Source organism: Pongo abelii, chromosome 17 (assembly GCF_028885655.2).
Source record: "Pongo abelii isolate AG06213 chromosome 17, NHGRI_mPonAbe1-v2.0_pri, whole genome shotgun sequence".
NCBI classification, from domain to species: domain Eukaryota; kingdom Metazoa; phylum Chordata; class Mammalia; order Primates; family Hominidae; genus Pongo; species Pongo abelii.
Genome location: NC_072002.2, coordinates 48,701,492 through 48,723,328, shown reverse-complemented (window position 1 = coordinate 48,723,328; position 21,837 = coordinate 48,701,492). Strand labels below are relative to the sequence as shown.

The following is a 21,837-nucleotide window of genomic DNA, read 5'->3' as shown; positions in this document are numbered from 1 at the left end:
TGTAAGAATAATGCTTTTAAATATAAAGGGAACCAATAATATTAAAAAACAGTTATCAAATAATCTTTAAAATTTGTGTCATAGTTATGTATGTGTTTCTTTATTAATGCATTAAATAAAAAGACCTAACGTTGAGCCCAATATAAATGATATTTTTATATCTTGGCAAACAGGGTAATGTGGTATAAAAATATGCATCATTTATGTTAGTAACAAAGTTATAGGTACTGCAAATACCATTGTTGTCTGTTGCTTACAGTGATCATTAAAAGACATGCTAAATTTCAGTTCTCCGGATGAAATTAATGAAAACACAATGTATTTTCATTGTTGTCCAAGTTCACGGACCTCCTTTGAGGATGAAGGAACTGACCTGAAAATGTGTTCTCTAATAGCACATGTTTGAAGTCTGGAACGAGGTGAAAGTAGTATGAAGGAGGGGGAAAGTAGGTTCACTCCCAACACCTATTATATATAAGGTACTACACCTAGATTTTTAACGTACATCAGCCCAATTAATTGTCAAAACAATGTTGCATGTTAGATAGTATTTCTATTTCATAGACTGTGAACTGGAAAATAGAGACAGTGATCTGCCTAAGTTTCTGTAACCGGGAGTTTCCAACTTGGGACATCAACTCAGGCCTGCTCCATTCCAAAGGATATACAGTTTCAGCCAGGAATAACTATGACATCTCAGCACGTGGGTAGAAAATGTATCACCTCTACTAGTCTGTAAACTCCTCATGTAAGAGTTCAAGTTAAAGTCTTCTCAGCACCCATTACCAGCTTTGCAGTTTCATGTGTTGCCTTAAGCCTGTTATATTTTGATTTGTAATTACTAAAATAATTTAATACCTTTAAAAGACAAAACAAATGTCAAAACATGTTTAAATGTCACTATTTTTTATCATCTTTACAGAAAAGCAGTGTAGGAGTTAATGGAGGTGACTGCAGGGGAATCTGATCCAGAGAGATCCTGGTTAAACTTACTCTGTGTCAGCTACTGAATAATATCATGAATTAAATGCTTTCCTGGAGTTCCTCACTGTGCCAGTGGATATATTGTTGCTTAAGAATTATATACAGGGGGGGAGGAGCCAAGATGGCCGAATAGGAACAGCTCCGGTCTACAGCTCCCAGCGCGAGCGACGCAGAAGACGGGTGATTTCTGCATTTCCATCTGAGGTACCATGTTCATCTCACTAGGGAGTGCCAGACAGTGGGCGCAGGTCAGTGGGTGAGCGCACCGTGCGCCAGCCGAAGCAGGGGCGAGGCATTGCCTCACTCGGGAAGCGCAAGGGGTCAGGGAGTTCCCCTTCCAGAGGTGACAGACGGCACCTGGAAAATCGGGCCACTCCCACCCGAATACTGTGCTTTTCCGACGGGCTTAGGAAACGGTGCCCCAGGAGAGTATAGCCCGCACCTGGCTCAGAGGGTCCTACGCCCACGGAGTCTCGCTGATTGCTAGCACAGCAGTCTGAGATCAAGCAGCAAGTCGGCAGCGAGGCTGGGGGAGGGGCGCCCGCCATTGCCCAGGCTCGCTTAGGTAAACAAAGCAGCCTGGAAGCTTGAACTGGGTGGAGCCCACCACAGCTCAAGGAGGCCTGCCTGCCTCTGTAGGCTCCACCTCTGGGGGCAGGGCACAGACAAACAAAAAGACAGCAGTAACCTCTGCAGACTTAAATGTCCCTGTCTGACAGCTGTGAGGAGAGCAGTGGTTCTCCCAGCACGCAGCTGGAGATCTGAGAACGGGCTGACTGCCTCCTCAAGTGGGTCCCTGACCCCTGACCCCCGAGCAGCCTAACTGGGAGGCACCCCCCAGCAGGGGCAGACTGACACCTCACAGGGCCGGCCAGGTACTCCAACAGACCTGCAGCTGAGGGTTCTGTCCTTAGAAGGAAAACTAACAGAAAGGACATCCACACCAAAAACCCATCTGTACATCACCATCCTCAAAGACCAAAAGCAGATAAAACCACAAAGATGGGGAAAAAACAGAGCAGAAAAACTGGAAACTCTAAAAACCAGAGTACCTCTCCTCCTCCAAAGGAACGCAGTTCCTCACCAGCAACGGAACAAAGCTGGACGGAGAATGACTTTGACGAGCTGAGAGAAGAAGGCTTCAGACGATCAAATTACTCCGAGCTACGGGAGGATATTCAATCCAAAGGCAAAGAAGTTGAAAACTTTGAAAAAAATTTAGAAGAATGTATAACTAGAATAACCAATACAGAGAAGTGCTTAAAGGAGCTGATGGAGCTGAAAACCAAGGCTCGAGAACTACGTGAAGAATGCAGAAGCCTCAGGAGCCGATGCGATCAAATGGAAGAAAGGGTATCAGCCCTGGAAGATGAAATGAATGAAATGAAGCGAGAAGGGAAGTTTAGAGAAAAAAGAATAAAAAGAAACGAGCAAAGCCTCCAAGAAATGTGGGACTATGTGAAAAGACCAAATCTACGTCTGATTGGTGTACCTGAAAGTGATGGGGAGAATGGAAACAAGTTGGAAAACACTCTGCAGGATATTATCCAGGAGAACTTCCCCAATCTAGCAAGGCAGGCCAACATTCAGATTCAGGAAATACAGAGAACGCCACAAAGATACTCTTCGAGAAGAGCAACTCCAAGACACATAATTGTCAGATTCACCAAAGTTGAAATGAAGGAAAAAATGTTAAGGGCAGCCAGAGAGAAAGGACGGGTTACCATCAAAGGGAAGCCCATCAGACTAACAGCAGATCTCTCGGCAGAAACCCTACAAGCCAGAAGAGAGTGGGGGCCAATATTCAACATTCTTAAAGAAAAGAATTTTCAACCCAGAATTTCATATCCTGCCAAACTAAGCTTCATAAGTGAAGGAGAAATAAAATACTTTACAGACAAGCAAATGCTGAGAGATTTTGTCACCACCAGGCCTGCCCTAAAAGAGCTCTTGAAGGAAGCGCTAAACATGGAAAGGCACAACCGGTACCAGCCACTGCAAAATCATACCGAAATGTAAAGACCATTGAGACTAGGAAGAGACTGCATCAACTAATGAGCAAAACATCGAGCTAACATCATAATGACAGGATCAAATTCACACATAACAATATTAACTTTAAATGTAAATGGACTAAATGGTCCAATTAAAAGACACAGACTGGCAAACTGGATAAAGACTCAAGACCCATCAGTGTGCTGTATTCAGGAAACCCATCTCACGTGCAGAGACACACATAGGTTCAAAATAAAAGGATGGAGGAAGATCTACCAAGCAAATGGAAAACAAAAAAAGGCAGGGGTTGCAATCCTAGTCTCTGATAAAACAGACTTTAAACCAACAAAGATCAAAAGAGACAAAGAAGGCCATTACATAATGGTAAAGGGATTAATTCAACAAGAAGAGCTAACTATCCTAAATATATATGCACCCAATACAGGAGCACCCAGATTCATAAAGCAAGTCCTGAGTGACCTACAAAGAGACTTAGACTCCCACACATTAATAATGGGAGACTTTAACACCCCACTGTCAACATTAGACAGATCAACGAGACAGAAAGTCAACAAGGATACCCAGGAATTGAACTCAGCTCTGCACCAAGCAGACCTAATAGACATCTACAGAACTCTCCACCCCAAATCAACAGAATATACATTTTTTTCAGCACCACACCACACCTATTCCAAAATTGACCATATCCTTGGAAGTAAAGCTCTCCTCAATAAATGTAAAAGAACAGAAATTGTAACAAACTGTCTCTCAGATCACAGTGCAATCAAGCTAGAACTCAGGATTAAGAATCTCACTCAAAACCGCTCAACTATGTGGAAACTGAACAACCTGCTCCTGAATGACTACTGGGTACATAACGAAATGAAGGCAGAAATAAAGATGTTCTTTGAAACCAACGAGAACCAAGACACAACATACCAGAATCTCTGGGATGCATTCAAAGCAGTGTGTAGAGGGAAATTTATAGCACTAAATGCCCACAAGAGAAAGCAGGAAAGATCCAAAATTGACACCCTAACATCACAATTAAAAGAACTAGAAAAGCAAGAGCAAACACATTCAAAAGCTAGCAGAAGGCAAGAAATAACTAAAATCAGAGCAGAACTGAAGGAAATAGAGACACAAAAAACCCTTCAAAAAATAAATGAATCCAGGAGCTGGTTTTTTGAAAGGATCAACAAAATTGATAGACCGCTAGCAAGATTAATAAAGAAAAAAAGAGAGAAGAATCAAATAGATGCAATAAAAAATGATAAAGGGGATATCACCACTGATCCCACAGAAATACGAACTACCATCAGAGAATATTACAAACACCTCTATGCAAATAAACTAGAAAATCTAGAAGAAATGGATAAATTCCTCAACACATACACCCTCCCAAGACTAAACCAAGAAGAAGTTCAATCTCTGAATAGACCAATAACAGGAGATGAAATTATGGCAATAATCAATAGCTTACCAACCAAAAAAAGTCCAGGACCAGATGGGATCACAGCCGAATTCTACCAGAGGTACAAGGAGGAGCTGGTACCATTCCTTCTGAAACTATTCCAATCAATAGAAAAAGAGGGAATCCTCCCTAACTCATTTTATGAGGCCAGCATCATCCTGATACCAAAGCCTGGCAGAGACACAACAAAAAAAGAGAATTTTAGACCAATATCCTTGATGAACATTGATGCAAAAATCCTCAATAAAATACTGGCAAACAGAATCCAGCAGCACATCAAAAAGCTTATCCACCATGATCAAGTGGGCTTCATCCCTGGGATGCAAGGCTGGTTCAATATACGCAAATCAATAAATGTAATCCAGCATATAAACAGAACCAAAGACAAAAACCACATGATTATCTCAATAGATGCAGAAAAGGCCTTTGACAAAATTCAACAACCCTTCATGCTAAAAACTCTCAATAAATTAGGAATTGATGGGACGTATCTCAAAATAATAAGAGCTATTTATGACAAACCCAAAGCCAATATCATACTGAATGGGCAAAAACTGAAAGCATTCCCTTTGAAAACTGGCACAAGACAGGGATGCCCTCTCTCGCCACTTCTATTCAACATAGTGTTGGAAGTTCTGGCCAGGGCAATTAGTCAGGAGAAGGAAATCAAGGGTATTCAATTAGGAAAAGAGGAAGTCAAATTGTCCCTGTTTGCAGATGACATGATAGTATATCTAGAAAACCCCATTGTCTCAGCCCAAAATCTCCTTAAGCTGATAAGCAACTTCAGCAAAGTCTCAGGATACAAAATCAATGTGCAAAAATCACAAGCATTCTTATACATCAATAACAGACAAACAGAGAGCCAAATCATGAGTGAACTCCCATTCACAATTGCTTCAAAGAGAATAAAATACCTAGGAATCCAACTTACAAGGGATGTGAAAGACCTCTTCAAGGAGAACTACAAACCACTGCTCAAGGAAATAAAAGAGGATACAAACAAATGGAAGAACATTCCATGCTCATGGGTAGGAAGAATCAATATCATGAAAATGGCCATCCTTCCCAAGGTAATTTACAGATTCAATGCCATCCCCATCAAGCTACCAATGACTTTCTTCACAGAATTGGAAAAAACTACTTTAAAGTTCATATGGAACCAAAAAAGAGCCCGCATCGCCAAGTCAATCCTAAGCCAAAAGAACAAAGCTGGAGGCATCACGCTACCTGACTTCAAACTATACTACAAGGCTACAGTAACCAAAACAGCATGGTACTGGTACCAAAACAGAGATATAGATCAATGGAACAGAACAGAGCTGTCAGAAATAATGCCACATATCTACAACCATCTGATCTTTGACAAACCTGAGAAAAACAAGAAATGGGGAAAGGATTCCCTATTTAATAAATGGTGCTGGGAAAACTGGCTAGCCATATGTAGAAAGCTGAAACTGGATCCCTTCCTTACACCTTATACAAAAATCAATTCAAGATGGATTAAAGACTTAAATGTTAGACCTAAAACCATAAAAACCCTAGAAGAAAACCTAGGCAATACCATTCAGGACATAGGCATGGGCAAGGACTTCATGTCTAAAACACCAAAAGCAATGGCAACAAAAGCCAAAATTGACAAATGGGATCTAATTAAACTAAAGAGCTTCTGCACAGCAAAGGAAACTACCATCAGAGTGAACAGGCAACCTACAAAATGGGAGAAAATTTTTGCAACCTACTCATCTGACAAAGGGCTAATATCCAGAAACTACAATGAACTCCAACAAATTTACAAGAAAAAAACAAACAACCCCATCAAAAAGTGGGCGAAGGACATGAACAGACACTTCTCAAAAGAAGACATTTATGCAGCCAAAAGACACATGAAAAAATGCTCACCATCACTGGCCATCAGAGAAATGCAAATCAAAACCACAATGAGATACCATCTCACACCAGTTAGAATGGCGATCATTAAAAAGTCAGGAAACAACAGGTGCTGGAGAGGATGTGGAGAAATAGGAACACTTTTACACTGTTGGTGGGACTGTAAACTAGTTCAACCCTTGTGGAAGTCAGTGTGGCGATTCCTCAGGGATCTAGAACTAGAAATTCCATTCGACCCAGCCATCCCATTACTGGGTATATACCCAAAGGACTATAAATCATGCTGCTATAAAGACACATGCACGCGTATGTTTATTGCCGCATTATTCACAATAGCAAAGACTTGGAACCAACCCAAATGTCCAACAATGATAGACTGGATTAAGAAAATGTGGCACATCTACACCATGGAATACTATGCAGCCATAAGAAATGATGAGTTCATGTCCTTTGTAGGGACATGGATGAAATTGGAAATCATCATTCTCAGTAAACTATCGCAAGAACAAAAAACCAAACACCGCATATTCTCACTCATAGGTGGGAATTGAACAATGAGAACACATGGACACAGGAAGGGGAACATCACACTTCAGGGACTGTTGTGGGTTGGGGGGAGGGGGGAGGGATAACATTGGGAGATATACCTAATGCTAGATGACGAGTTGGTGGGTGCAGTGCACCAGCATGGCACATGTATACATATGTAACTTACCTGCACATTGGGCACATGTACCATAAAACCTAAAGTATAATAATAATAATAATAATAATAATAATTACAATAAAGGAAAAAAAAAAGAAACTACAAAAAAAAAAAAAAAAAAAAAAAGAATTATATACAGAAACTGTACAGGGAACTGCATCCAAATCTGTAAATTAATAGTAATCATACCAAGAATAAACATGCTAATTAATATTAACTATCATGAAAATACAACTACTTATTCAATGATCCTGATTACATAGTTCACTTAGTAAAGCACAGGCTTAGAAATTTCTTTAACTGAGAGAAGTAATGGCTGTTAACACTAAATCTTCTCTTTTTCCATTAAAGGCCTCTAGCACATTAATTGCATCTTCAGATCATTTATTGATCTTAGTGCCTTGCAGTTTGCAAAAAATGAAAGTCTCTTGGGTTGTTTAAGGATTCCTTGAAATTTAATACATGCAGTGGTTTGGGGATAGAGAGGTTCCATTGGCCAGTTTTAATTAAAAAAAATACAAGTACAATATGATGAAAAATAAAACTCTAGGTTAGCCAAATTATTTTTTGTTCAGTGGGGAAAAAATCCAGATAAATCAGACTTTCTTGCATTTACATTACTAATGAGAAAGTACAGGCCAAGAAAAATAAATCTTTTTTTGCTGAAATGGCAATTTGTTAGAACGAGAAGCTTTATTTCTTATTGATTAGGTAATAGATATAAAGAGACTAATTAGTCTTGAGTGTCCCAACTTGAAAAATGATTCCACAAGACAACTTCAGAGGGATTTGAGTTACTCTGTGAGTTCACATATAAAGGATATGTATGTTCTGTTTTGTCGTTTGTTTGTTTGCTTTTTCAGAAATAGAAGCAAGTACAATAGCAAGTACCAGCATTTCCAATTTATTTTTTGAAAATATAATACAGCATTAGAAACCATAACATTGAAAAACTATTTTCTTTTCTTTGAATAATTTTAATTTCTCAAGCTTGATGCTCGGGCTCATTTGAAAAAGATAGCACATTGGATTACTGAAAAAGGTCTAGAACCTAAAATATTTAAAAAAAAAAACCAAAAACAACAGAATTACCAAGCACATCTATGTATCAGTAGTGGTCCCTAGGCTGCAGTAATATTTACACATACAGTGTGGGAACTATTCCTGCACTCTTCCTAATGTGATATTTGGGGAACATCTTTCTATTTTTTGCTAATTGGCAGATTATGTGACAGAGACCCAAAAGTATTAGTCATTCTTATTTTTGTTGTGCTGCTGTGTGATTGAATAGCTTGCCACAAAACTATCTTTGGCAACGCAAGAAGAGTTCTGACTCTACTCCGTGGTTTGATGGGACTTTAGTGAAGCCAAATTAACTAATCCTGCTATGTACTTTGTTTTCCACTAGAATCCCATTTTACTACTACGGAAAATAGGTGAAGCCAACTGTAAGCTTCAGGAGTTATAAGCCAAGGAAACTGATCTCAGGTTTTATTTTTTGTTTGTTTGTTTTTTTCCTCAGAAATCTCATAGTGTCAATTTACCTAAGCACATTCAAGCTAATGGAAGTGATAACATACGGGCTTAGAAACCAGATGCTTCCAACTGGGCAAAGTTTCTCACTCAGGTAGCAAATATCTTATTGGCCTAGATGAATTTGCTTAAACTCTTTGAGCCTCATCTTCTACAAGTGCAAAATGGGGAGAATAAGACTAACCCTATGGATCTGCGGTGAAGAAAAGTAATCATAGGTGCAAACCACCTGACTGAATTCCTAACACATAGAAGGTAATCAAAAAAGGAGAGCATTGTGGTAGCATTGGCACAATATAAAAAGACCTGACATAGACTTTTTTAAACCCTATTTTGACTTTTTATTTATATTTTTAAATTTTTTTTATTTCCATAGGTTTTTGGGGAACAGGTGGTATTTGATTATAAGTGCTTTATTGGTGATTTGTGAGATTTGTGTACCCATCAACCAAGCAGTATACACTGAATCCAATTTGTAGTCTTTTATCCCTCACTCCTTTCCCACCCTTTCCCCCGAGTCCCCAAAATCCATTGTGTCATTCTTATGCCTTTGCATCCTCATAGCTTAGCTCCCACTTATAAGTGAGAACATACGATGTTTGATTTTCCATTCCTGAGTTACATCACTTAGAATAATAGTCTCTGATTCCATCCAGGTTGCTGTGAATGCTGTTAATTCTTTCCTTTTTATGGCTGAGTAGTTTTCTGTATATATATATATATATATATATATATACAGTGGATATATTTCTTTATCCACTCGTTGGTTGATGGGCATTTGGGTTGGTTCCACATTTTTGGAATTGGAAATTGTGCTGCTATAAACATGCGTGTGCAAGTATCTTTTTCACATAATGACTTTTTTTCCTCTGGGTAGATACCCAGTAGTGGGACTGCTAAATCAAATGGTAGTTCTACTTTTAGTTCTTTAAGGATTCTCCACACTGTTCTCCATAGTGGTTGTACTAGTTTACATTCCCACCAGCATTGTAGAAGTGTTGCCTTCCCACTGCATCCATGCCAACATCTGTTATTTTTTAATTTTTTGATTATGGCCATTCTTGCAGGAATTAGGTGCTATTGCACTGTAGTTTTGATTTACATTTCCCTCATCATTAGTGATGTTGAGCATTTTTTCACATGTTTGTTGGCCATTTGTATATCTTCTTTTGAGAATTGTCTATTCATGTCCTTAGCCCACTCTTTGATGGGATTGTTTTTATTTTTTTGCTAATTTATTTAGTTCACTGTAGATTCTAAATATTAGTCCTTTGTCAGATGTATAGATTGTGAAGATTTTCTGCCACTCTGTAGGTAGTCTGTTTACCTTTACAATGAAAACTACAAAACACTGCTGAAAGAAATCATAGGCGACACAAACAAATGGAAACACGTCCCATGCCCATGGATGGGTAGAATTGATATTGTGAAAATGACCATACTGCCAAAAGCAATCTACAAGTTCAATGCAATTCCCATTAATATACCACCATCATCCTTTGCAGAACTAGAAAAAAAAAATCCGAAAATTCAAATGGAACCAAAAAAGACCCTCCATAGCCAGAGGAAGACTAAGCAAAAAGAACAAATCTGGAGGCATCACACTACCTGATTTCAAACCATATTATAAGGCCATAGTCACCAAAACAGCTAGGTACTGATATAAAAATAGGCACATAGATCAATAGAACAGAATAGGGAACCCAGAAATAAACCCAAATACTTACAGCCAACTGATCTTCGACAAAGCAAACAAAAATATAAAGCGGGGAAAGGACATCCTATTACATAAATGATACTGAGATAATTTGCAAGCCTCATGTAGAATGAAACTGGATCCTCATCACTCACCTTATGCAAAAATCAACTCAAGATGGGATGGATCAAGGACTTAAATCTAAGATCCAAAACTATAAAAATTCTATAAGATAACATCAGAAAATCCCTTCTAGGTATTGGCTTAGGCAGGGATTTCATGACTAAGAACTTAAAAGCAAATGCAATAAAAACAAAGATAAATAGATGAGACTTAATTAAACTAAAGAGCTTTTGCATGGCAAAATGAACAATCAGCAGAGTAAACTGACATAGACTTTAATTTTAGATATGTTTGATAAACAGAGTAGAGTGAGAGCTGGAGGTTCGGGGTAAATCCCAAAGCTGAACTCTGAAAGTCCGGGACAATAACATAGTGCAAAAGGCTGATTCCCAAGGCAAAGTGTTAATTTACTTATTTAGAGTAGAGACCTAAATTTACTTATTTAATGTAGAGACCTTGTGATAAGATCTCTACAACATGGACATCTACTATATGTGATACCGACATCCTCTACCCTTTCTAAAAATCTTTATTCACACAAATTATATGGGGATACAATATAGTATTAATGATTTTACAACTCTACCTACTATTGCACTGTCATTCTGCCTCTGTGTGAAGAGAAGCAAAGGTTGTGTTTCACTCAATAGTTAAATGAATTGTGCATTTCTCAAGAGTCTAAAGGGCACTCAGATATTATTGTCATGGATGCTTTACAGAAGTGAAACATAACAAATGACACTTCAAAAACTAAGCAAAGATGGACAGGCCCACTGGAACATGGTAATTGACATTTATTTTGCATACGTTTTATTTTCAGAGTGAATCTATTTCAAGGGTTCACTCTTCCAGCTAGGATTCCAGACTGGCAAATCCATTTTTAACTCCTCTCAGATTTAACCAGATCAGTCTTCATGTCCTGCTGGCAGTCAGCACACGTCTCCCTTGACCTATGTAAAATCAGGAGGCAAGGTGTTCTTTCTGGATGTAATTGAACAGTTAATCCTGATAATCACTTAACGTTTAGCTCTGAGATACAACACCTTTATCTCATATTTTACCATGGTCAGTGGTGCACTCTCACCCATAACACAGTGTATTCCACAAGATACACAGATAGTGGTCCGGGCACTATCTGCTTCAGAATCATTTAGGCTGCTCATTACAAATGTTGATGCTGGAGTTTATTCCATATCTGCAGACTCTTTGGGGTTGGGTCCCAGGAACCTTTATAAGATCCACTATTGTTAGTGGTGATGATGGAAAGGCTCCTAGAATCCTTCCCTCCCTCTTCTGCCAAGAGGAGCTCAGAAACCAACTGGGAGCCTACTATGTCAACGGGCTGGGAGTAGGATTTTTGTGGGACAAGCACCACGCTGTTTCCATGTAGGCTTGGCTTTCCATCTTAAGAGGCATATCCCATGTGACACATGCAGTGAATGAATTCAGATGTCTCCATCTTCACTCTTTAGCAGAGGAACCAGAAAACACAACTAGGCCTAAGAAAGAGAAAGGAAGGGCTCACACCTGGTCTAGCTCAGTTCATAGGGGCTGGAGATAGAACAGAGTTTAGGAACCCAAACTTCAGCTAGTGATAAAAATGGACATTTGCTATAGCAATGATTTTCAAATTTGTTTAAAATCTCAGTCCCACTTTACACTGTTAAAAGTTACTATCTTTTGTTTATGTTCAGTTTTTCAATTTTTACTGAATTAGAAATTAAAATTGAGGAAGTTTAAAAGATTGATTAAAAAATAATTACAAATTAACATAATTAGTATATTTTTATTTGAAAAATTACATTTATCCAAATAAGATAAATTATGAGAAGATATATTATTTTATGCTTTTATAAATATATTTAATGTCTGGCTTAGTGTAAGACAATTCTTATATATTCTTTTGCAGTTGATTTGTTCAAATGTGTTATTTTATTTGAAGTATATAAAAAGCGTAGCCTCATATGGACATATAGTTCAAAAAGAAATATTTTAATAGACTTTTCAGACTGTTGTAGATTTTATTCTTTGATGCTGTACCAAAAGCTAACAAGCGTTAGTTTTTAAAAACTTAATTGTAATATATTGTGACAAACCATTTTAATGAACTTTTTACACTGTTACATTAAAACCCATTACAACCTTGAATGGATTTGTCATCCACGTATAATTTGATAACTTCACACATCATTATTTGGAAAATACTAGCTCACTTTAACATAGAGATCTTCCAAAAGTTGACACAGTTTCATTTAACAATATGAAAAAGAAATGCTGTATTAGTTTCTTATGGCTACCATAAAATATCACAAACTGAGTGAACTTACTGTTTTACAGGTCTGGAGGCTAGAAGGTAGAAATCAAGATGTCAGTGGGCCATGTTCCCCTTTGAAACCTGTAGAGGAATCCTTCCTTGCCTCTTCCTATCTTCTGGTGGTTTGCTGGCAATTTTTAATTGTTGTTTGTCTTGCAGATGCATCACTCCAATTCTTAGTGTTTACATGGTGTCCTTGCTGTGTGTCTTCACTTAATCTTCCCTCTGTTTATGTCCGTTCTGCATCCAGATTTTCCCTTTTTAAAATAACATCAGTTGTATTGTATTAGAGCCTAGATCATTCAACCCTAATGATCTCATTAACGATCTCATTTTAACATGATTATCTCTGTAAAGACCGTATTTCCAGATGAGGTCACATTCTGAGGTAGGGGCATTGGAACGTCAACATATCTTTTTGGAAGGAGCAAAATTCAACCCTTGGGAATTGTAATCATTAATATCACCACTGAACTCATTCAAAGAAGCCTTTAATTATTATGAAGAGATCAAGATCACAGCGATAGGTACAAGTTTTACAAAATTTTAATTTTTGCTTGACAGCTTGCAATTTATCATTGGCAATAAATACTACTAGTTATTTTCCTTGAAGCAACAGGCTCACTTTATTTTTAAGAAAATGCTTGCCAAATACCTAAATTTCAGTAGCTAGTTTTTCTGTCAGTGGTTCTTTCAAATAAAAATGGTGCTTCATTAAAAAGTAGCTAGTTCAGCTTGCAACTCAGGGACTTTTCCCTGTGACATTGTGAATGAGGAGTCGGTCTCTTGGTTAAAAATTTATGTGTGATTTTTCAAGCCTGACTATAGGCAGCATAAAAACTTTACCTGGCACACCTCATTGGGATAAGCTGCCTTTTCCACAGCATGGTTGGTGCGTGGTCCGCATATTGCTGTCTCTGAAAGCAGTTGCCGTCATGGATTCAGCCGCCTGGTTTGTCTTGCTCCTCCCGTATTCACAGTCCTAGCTCCAGGACTTTCATTTCTAGGTCCTTTTATCTAAGGCTTTGGTAGAGGTCTTCTTCACGAGCCACTTTATGCGGGGAGGAGATAGAAAACTTGAAGACACTTTTTCTCAATCTGACTCAGTACCCAGTACTTTTCCACTTCCAGCCCTTCCCTTCACTCTCTCCTACCTCAACTCAGGGTCAGAGCTTTCTGCTTGGGGCTCCCTCAATGGTGAGCCAACCCCCATGTCCCTGCTAATCTACCTGATCCTCCACTGGTGCGCCATTCTGGTGGGGGAAAATGGAAAAGGAGAATTGGCATTTTCCTTATTTTAGCTTCTTGCTTATATCATCACAGTAACTGATTACAACCCTTACTTGTTCATTTTTGGCTGGTTGCTTAAATTAGCTGCTTTGTCACATGAAGGCTCAACTCTCAGCTCAGCTGAGCTCTAGAGCTTTTGCTTGCAACAACTCTCATACTTTGGGATGTAGCAAAAGTTGTTTATGTGTATTTCCCATTTAGTCATACAGAATATTCAAAAGCCGTGCACTCACAGGTTGAGTTTAATAATATTGTAATTTTTTTTTACTACAAAATCAAAGATATCCTTAATTGAACTTGGCTTTTTTTTCTTTTGCATTAGAAATGAAAAAAATGAATGGTGGTAAAGTTACAACTACTGGTACAATTTTCTTGCCACTGCCTTGATTTGTTCGAATTCATCAGTAGTTTTACAAAACATTGCTTCTGTATCATTGGTGCAAATGTCAAAACAGTGCAAAAGGCAAACAACATTTTAGTGTTATTCTAAAAATGGTTTTGACCTTGAGGGCCCTCTGAAAGGGTTTCAGGGACACCCAAGTATCTATGCGTCATACTTAGAGAACTGCTGTGTAAAGGTATTCTCTCAGGTAAATATCCTCCCTTGTGGTAACCTGGCAGGATGATATTACAGAAGCTCATAAGGGTTGTAAGGATTTGGTAACTCAGAATCTCAGTTATGTTCCCATCTCAAATATCTGGTAGTTTGTCAGAATAAGTTAGGTATGTATGCATTCCAAAACATCAACTGCAAAAGCTAGGCATATTTAAGTGTATTTAGCAAGATCCCTGAACCAAAGAGGGTCTGATACATATTTGCTTTCCTGGGGCTAAAGCCAAAACAAGAGAAGGGTATATCCATCCTTTTACTTGTGAACCAAGTTCTATATGGAGAGAGCACAGCATCTGCCAAAAGAGAGACCAGCAAATTTCTGATACTGGCAAGGTTAGAAATGTTGGTTTTCTTAGAAATATCTGCAAAATCTTTCAGGGACCTCAAATGACAGCTGAGGGTTTCCATTTGAAGTGCTTCCTCTGCAAAATTTTGGAAACCTGTGATTTTAGTAATATTTTGAAAATAGTTTTGACCTTGAGGGCCCTCTCAAAGTGTTTTAGGGACCACTAAATAACTGTATAACACACTTTGAGAAACCTGTGACAACAGTAGCTAATGATGTACAGTAATTGTGTACAATATAGATTTGACAAAGAAGGGAGGGACTTTTGATCTTGTATTAATATTTATAAAACAAAAATGTAGTCATTCCACTCCCCTGCTTACAATCTCCCAGGAGTGTTCAAAATGATAATCATACTTTAGTGAAAACACAACACAAAGCACTAGTTATTATTTTGGTCTCGTTTCTAACCCTGCTCTAACCCTGATTATTATTTTGGTTCATCTCTTGTAGGTTCCTGCCCTAGCTTCCCAACCTCCAGCCATCCAAAGTGAGAGAAGCCACATTCTCTAACATTTCTCCATCACTACCTACCCTGTCCTTCTGCCTGTGATAGCTTTCTTCTATTTCCCCTGGTCTCTTTCACCTGTCCCGCTCTCAGTCGTCCTTCAGAACCCAGCTTATGTCTACTGAAAGTCTTTTTTGTGCAGTACCTGACATTTGGATTTTGTAGACATTTTAGCATTCCAGCTATATCCTAGAAGCCAAAGAAGCCAAAGCATTGTATCTCATCTGTATCAGTCACTCACTCAATCCCTGCCCTCAATCCATTCTCGTATTTCCATAGCTCAGATCCGGGCTCAGGAATGGGACAACATTTATACAAGGAAAGAAGTCCAAAGACATGGTAAAGGAGCGTGTTTTATACACTGATAATTTTGAAAAGGTGAAATTTAATTTTAAAATGTTTAGGCTATGAAATATTCATGGTCTTTAACAGTTGCATCCGAACATCATGATTTATAACCTAATCTTGTCAGGTACATTGTGTCTTAATTGTTTACTTATTTGTTTATTCCACTGGGTTTTTGGTAGCAAGGCTTTCCTCTCAATCTCCCCCAAACCTAGGAATAATTCGCACTCCCTACTTTCTGTCCTGTCCTCTGCCCCATTTATAAATCTATCATAGCACCTGTAACATATGGAGTTTTTTTATTTATATGTTTCAAAATTTGGCTTCTAGACCACAAACCAGTTGATCATTTAGACCATTATTTATTGGTTCTGTGTTCCCAGTTCCTGACATTTTGTCACATGTGTTGTACGTTGACTTACATGAATTGACTTCCTGCCTCTCTAATGTCATCACCTCCATTGTGTCTTTCTCCATCTCATACTCAAGTAGCTCCTCAAAGTGTGAGGTTTTATACTTGCGTTCCCGTAGTATAACTTCTGTCTTTGCTACTTGGACGCATACACACACATTTTCAAACCAATAATTCTATGCTTTTAGAATATCTTGTCTTTTGCTTTGCTCATCACAGATAACTTTCTATGCTATCATATTACTCATTTAGTTAACTGAAAATATATGCATTCATTGCCTATTAACAGGCCTGTGATAAAGGCTTACTTGAAATGGCATTCTGCCTTGCTATTTTCTGAAGGATAGGCTCTGTTACACCCGGGGTAGCTCCAGTTATCATGGCTTTAAGGAATCTGGTCAGTTGGATGGCACTACTGAAATTTTAAATAAATCTATAACTGCATCTCCTGGGGAATACAGAGACTACTGAAGGCTTGTTTTGTAATATCAAGAACAAGACAAGTTTGTTCACTCTCACTACTTCTATTTAATATAGTAGTGGAAGTTCTATCCAGAGCAGTTAGGCAAGAAAAAAGAAATACAAAGAATCCAAATCAGAAAAAGAAGAAGTAAATTTACTTCTGTTTGCAGATGACATGATCCTATATGTAGAAATCCCTAGAGACTTTATAAAAAAGTATTAGAACTAATAATCAGATTCGGTAAAGTTTCAGGATAAAAAAAATCAACATAAAAATGTATTGCATTTGTGTACACTAATAATGTATCATCTGAAAAGGAAATTCTGTGTAGAATTATATGATTTTCCTTATATCTCAATCTAATGGTAGTAAATATTAGCACTAAGTTTAAAAACAGCCAAGGTAATGTAACAACTATGGTATATTTATGATAAATAATTTAATGGTTTGTGCAAAATAATAATTGCACTTTATCATGTAAAAGCTAATTTTAAAGTCAAAGATAGCAATGACTATAAAAGTATGTCTAACATTAATATGTAATTTTCTCTGAAGTTAGGCTTCATCTTGTCTTTTGTTCCATTAGTATTTACTTTTCATCTCCTATGTTCTATATTTTGTTCAAGCAATGAAGCACTTTTTTTGTCCTCCAGGAGTTCACAATGTGGTTGGCTAAATGTACATATATTTTAAAAAGTCATTATATTTTATTGTGTTGAAATTGCTGTAACATTTATTCACATATTCAATCAGAATATATAGTTTGAGGCTATACTATGAGCCAGATACTGTTGTGGGCACATAATATTAATGAATTATGACTTCTGTGCTTAGAAGTTGTATGGTTTTTAAATATTTGTTACTCTTCTCTGTTAAACCTCTTCATTCTTTTTATGAATAGCTTCAAAAATAATTTAGAATTCACAGAAATGGTGAAGTCTTAGTAAATAAGGAATAGTGAGTTTAAAAGACGCATGATACCTTTCATTAAGATAAATTTTATCTCCTTATAAGGAGAAAATATCTCCTTATTTCTCTATAAGGGAGAAAATGGTCTCCTTGAGCAATTATTCAATTCTAGTTTCTAAAACGGAACAACAATAGCATTGTCTAAGAGTCAAAGAAATTATTTTGGTTTTAAGTATATTCTTTGAAATGTGAAAAATGGTGATTTATGTGTATTATTGCAATGGACTTCAGAAGAGTTAGTTAGCTTAGTATTTGGAGAAATGTTTATATTACTTAACTTACCAATAAAGATTATAGTTTACCATGCCCTTAGTGTGAAAGTATTTGAGATGATACAAAAAGACTTAAAGATGACTTCAAATCAGAAGGAGAAGACAGTGCCTGAGTATGACTATGAACTGTTATTTCCTTGTAGAAAAAAAATAAAAAGAAGACTAGTATCTTTCTGATGAATACACTTATTTCTTCCATCAAGAGTGTCCTGGTAGGAAAATAATGGGTATTTTTTTTTCTCCCAGTGAGAAAAGGCAGCTTTAGAGTCAAGAAGTGAAAATTGGCTTGATAACTCAGAATCAAAGAGAACTGCCTTTACCTGAAATATTCAGAACTCAGAATTGGAAGCTTCGAAGATCTAACACCAGCATTAGAGGAGAAACTAATCTGGTGAAGCTGGAGGCATCTGAGTTTAAAACTAGGGGAGCTATCTAATGGCATTCCCTATTACAGACAAAGAAAACAGTAAGTCATGCATTGTGTGCAATATTTAATTTTTTTAAATCTAAAAAATAGTTTTAAGTTGACAACACTTGTATATATTTATGGGGTATAATGTGATGTTCACATACCTGTATATACTGTGGAATGATCACATCAGGCTAATTAATATGTGCATCACCTCACATATTTACCATCTTCTTGTGATGAGAACATTTAAAATCCCATCAACCTTAAACCAGAAGAAAATTCTGTCATTTGTGAGACATGGATGAATCTAAAAGACATTATGCTAAATGTAATAAGCCAGACATGGAAAGATAAATACTGCATGATCTCACTTTCATGTGGAACCTAAAAAAGTAGAACTTGTAGAAGTAGGCAGCAATATGGTGATTACCAGAGTCTTGGGGAAGGTGTGGGCCAGGAAAGGAAACTGTTGGTCAAAGGGTATAAATTTCAGTTAGACAGGGGAGATAGGTTCTGGTGGATCTATTGCACAGCATGGTGACTGTGGTTCATAATAATAAAATTTTTACAATTAAATACATTATTACAAAAGTATAACTACTCTTAAATTTCAAAGCACTGAGATTTGGGAGGGTGCCATAATGAGAAAAATGATTTCCCAGAAACATAAGCAAATAGAAGAGTACTTCCAAGAAGACAATCAGCAGTCTGGAATAGTGTTTTCATTTTAAATGAATGCTGTAAATCTGAGTTTCGATATTCCTATTTTTACAGACAATAGATTTACTCACTAAAATTTGTAATTTGTATGTGTTATAAGAAAGGTTAGTGATCAAAAAGGAAAATAAAAGTTTTGTAGTTTTCTTTAAGCACTTTGACCTATTTAATTTCAAAATTCAAAGAATAGATTTGCTTTTTAATGCTTTTGAATTCATGCAGGATACTGTATATATTTCTGCCTTCTTGGCTGCTCCAATTCCATTGCCTCTGGGTATATTAACTGAAGAGATTAAAAACACAAATTATCCTAACTAATAAAAGCTTCCATAGGCCATATAAGAGAAAAAAGTATTTCTATGGTCACATGTTTCATACTGACCATGCTAATTACTAGTTTCATCAAAATTATGTTTTCCTTAGGCATATATTTTGTAACAGAAGAAAATAAAATTTTCAACATTTTTGACTCTTTGACTTAACCCATTAATTATTCATCGCCATCATAATAGTTTATGTATTTTTTCTTTTTTTAAGCCATCATAACAGCTTATATATTTTTTCTCCAATTGTTTGAATCAAGATTTAATAAGTCATATTTTCTGATTGACTGATAATTCTTCTCTAGACTTTCCCACAGTTTGGATTGTGCAGATTATAACCTTGTGAAATTGTTCATCATGTTGCTCTGTGTTAGGTATTTTCTGTCAATCAAAATTAGCTGCGGAGGCTTGATCAGATTCAGGTATGATTGCCTTGGCAAGATTGTAAATTCTTCCATCAGGAGGTGTTCAATGTCTGGCTATTTCTCATTTGGTGATGTCAGCAACCATTGGTAGTTACTCATTTGAATCCAGTAGTTCTTGGGTGTTACATAAAGATGGTATTATTAACTATCATTTTTTTCTGGTCATTTATTATTTGGGATACTTTTATTAAGTTTTTTTGTTCTCTTTACCTATTACATTCTTGTGCAGCATAATAATATATCAGTTAAGAATGCATTGCATATACAAGTGGTGGTCTCATAAGAGTATAATGGAGCTGAAAAATTTCTATACCTCAGTGGTACCATATCTGTCCTAATGTCCTAGTGCCATGCATTAATAATGTGTTTGTAGTGATGCTGGTGTAAACAAACTAACCTCACTGCCAGCCATATAAAAGTCTAGCACATTCAATTAAGTACACTACGTAGTACTTGATAATGATAATAAATGACTATGTTACTGGCTTATGTATTTACTATAATGCAACTTCTTCATCCTCTTACACCAAAAATCAAGAAGCATGATTTAAGACGACATTGGGAATTATAGAACTAGAATATCACATAATTACTCAATTACTTTATTCCACAACTCACAAATAACTGTTTCATAATAACAATACCAACATGCCAACTACCAACACTACTGCCAATAATATAATAAGTGAAAAAAAGAGTAAGGTTTTGTTTTTGTTTTTACAGTTATTTTTGTCCTTAAATTATACCCCACCAGGCAGTGAAATTACTGTGCTTTAAGGTCACTTATAGCAGTTTTTTTATATGTGGTTATACCACCAGTTAGATACAGATTTAGTTTCATTTATTTCATTTTATTTTCTATTTGAAAGGATTGCTTTACATTTTAATTTTGTTTTATAAGGGCCAAATTTAATCCTCACAATTTTCTTTTTTTTTTGGCAGGAGGCAAGTTTTATTGACTCTATTTCACAGGTAAAGAAATTGTGGCTCAGAGAATTCTACTAAATCATATAAGTCAAACAGCTAGAATTTGAATCTACATTTCTGCCGAAGTACAATTTTTAACTATATGACTAAATAAATGTGTTGTAAGTGTAAATTAACTATCTAGTTTATAGTCAATAAGTGAGCTTCTGATTTGGGGTATAGTTATTGCTGAATGTTTTTTTTTTTTTTTTTTTTTTTTTTTCATTTCTTATTTTCTTTTTTTTTTCTTTTATTATTATTATTATTATACTTTAGGTTTTATGGTACATGTGCCCAATGTGCAGGTAAGTTACATATGTATACATGTGCCATGCTGGTGCGCTGCACCCACCAACTCGTCATCTAGCATTAGGTATATCTCCCAATGCTATCCCTCCCCCCTCCCCCCAACCCACAACAGTCCCTGAAGTGTGATGTTCCCCTTCCTGTGTCCATGTGTTTTCATTGTTCAATTCCCACCTATGAGTGAGAATATGCGGTGTTTGGTTTTTTGTTCTTGCGATAGTTTACTGAGAATGATGATTTCCAATTTCATCCATGTCCCTACAAAGGATATGAACTCATCATTTTTTATGGCTGCATAGTATTCCATGGTGTATATGTGCCACATTTTCTTAATCCAGTCTATCATTGTTGGACATTTGGGTTGGTTCCAAGTCTTTGCTATTGTGAATAATGCAGCAATAAACATACGTGTGCATGTGTCTTTATAGCAGCATGATTTATAGTCCTTTGGGTATATACCCAGTAATGGGATGGCTGGGTCGAATGGAATTTCTAGTTCTAGATCCCTGAGGAATCGCCACACTGACTTCCACAAGGGTTGAACTAGTTTACAGTCCCACCAACAGTGTAAAAGTGTTCCTATTTCTCCACATCCTCTCCAGCACCTGTTGTTTCCTGACTTTTTAATGATTGCCATTCTAACTGGTGTGAGATGGTATCTCATTGTGGTTTTGATTTGCATTTCTCTGATGGCCAGTGATGGTGAGCATTTTTTCATGTGTTTTTTGGCTGCATAAATGTCTTCTTTTGAGAAG

General features: G+C 36.8%; 1 long non-coding RNA gene across 2 annotated transcripts in view; it reads right to left on the bottom strand.

Annotated features, from left to right (window-relative positions):
• Window positions 1-11,178: 11,178 nt before the first annotated feature.
• Window positions 11,179-21,837, bottom strand: part of LOC129051677 (uncharacterized) — a 34,297-nt gene continuing 23,638 nt past the window's right edge. The window contains exons 3-6 of one of the 2 annotated variants that reach the window (XR_008516105.1): window positions 18,507-18,607; window positions 13,562-13,766; window positions 12,729-12,972; window positions 11,179-11,351 (exon numbers count right to left, since the gene is read on the bottom strand). This is a non-coding gene — a long non-coding RNA (uncharacterized LOC129051677). Of the gene's footprint in view, window positions 11,901-12,728; window positions 12,973-13,561; window positions 13,767-18,506; window positions 18,608-21,837 lie in introns of both variants that reach the window. The other variant, XR_008516106.1, reaches the window with a different exon arrangement.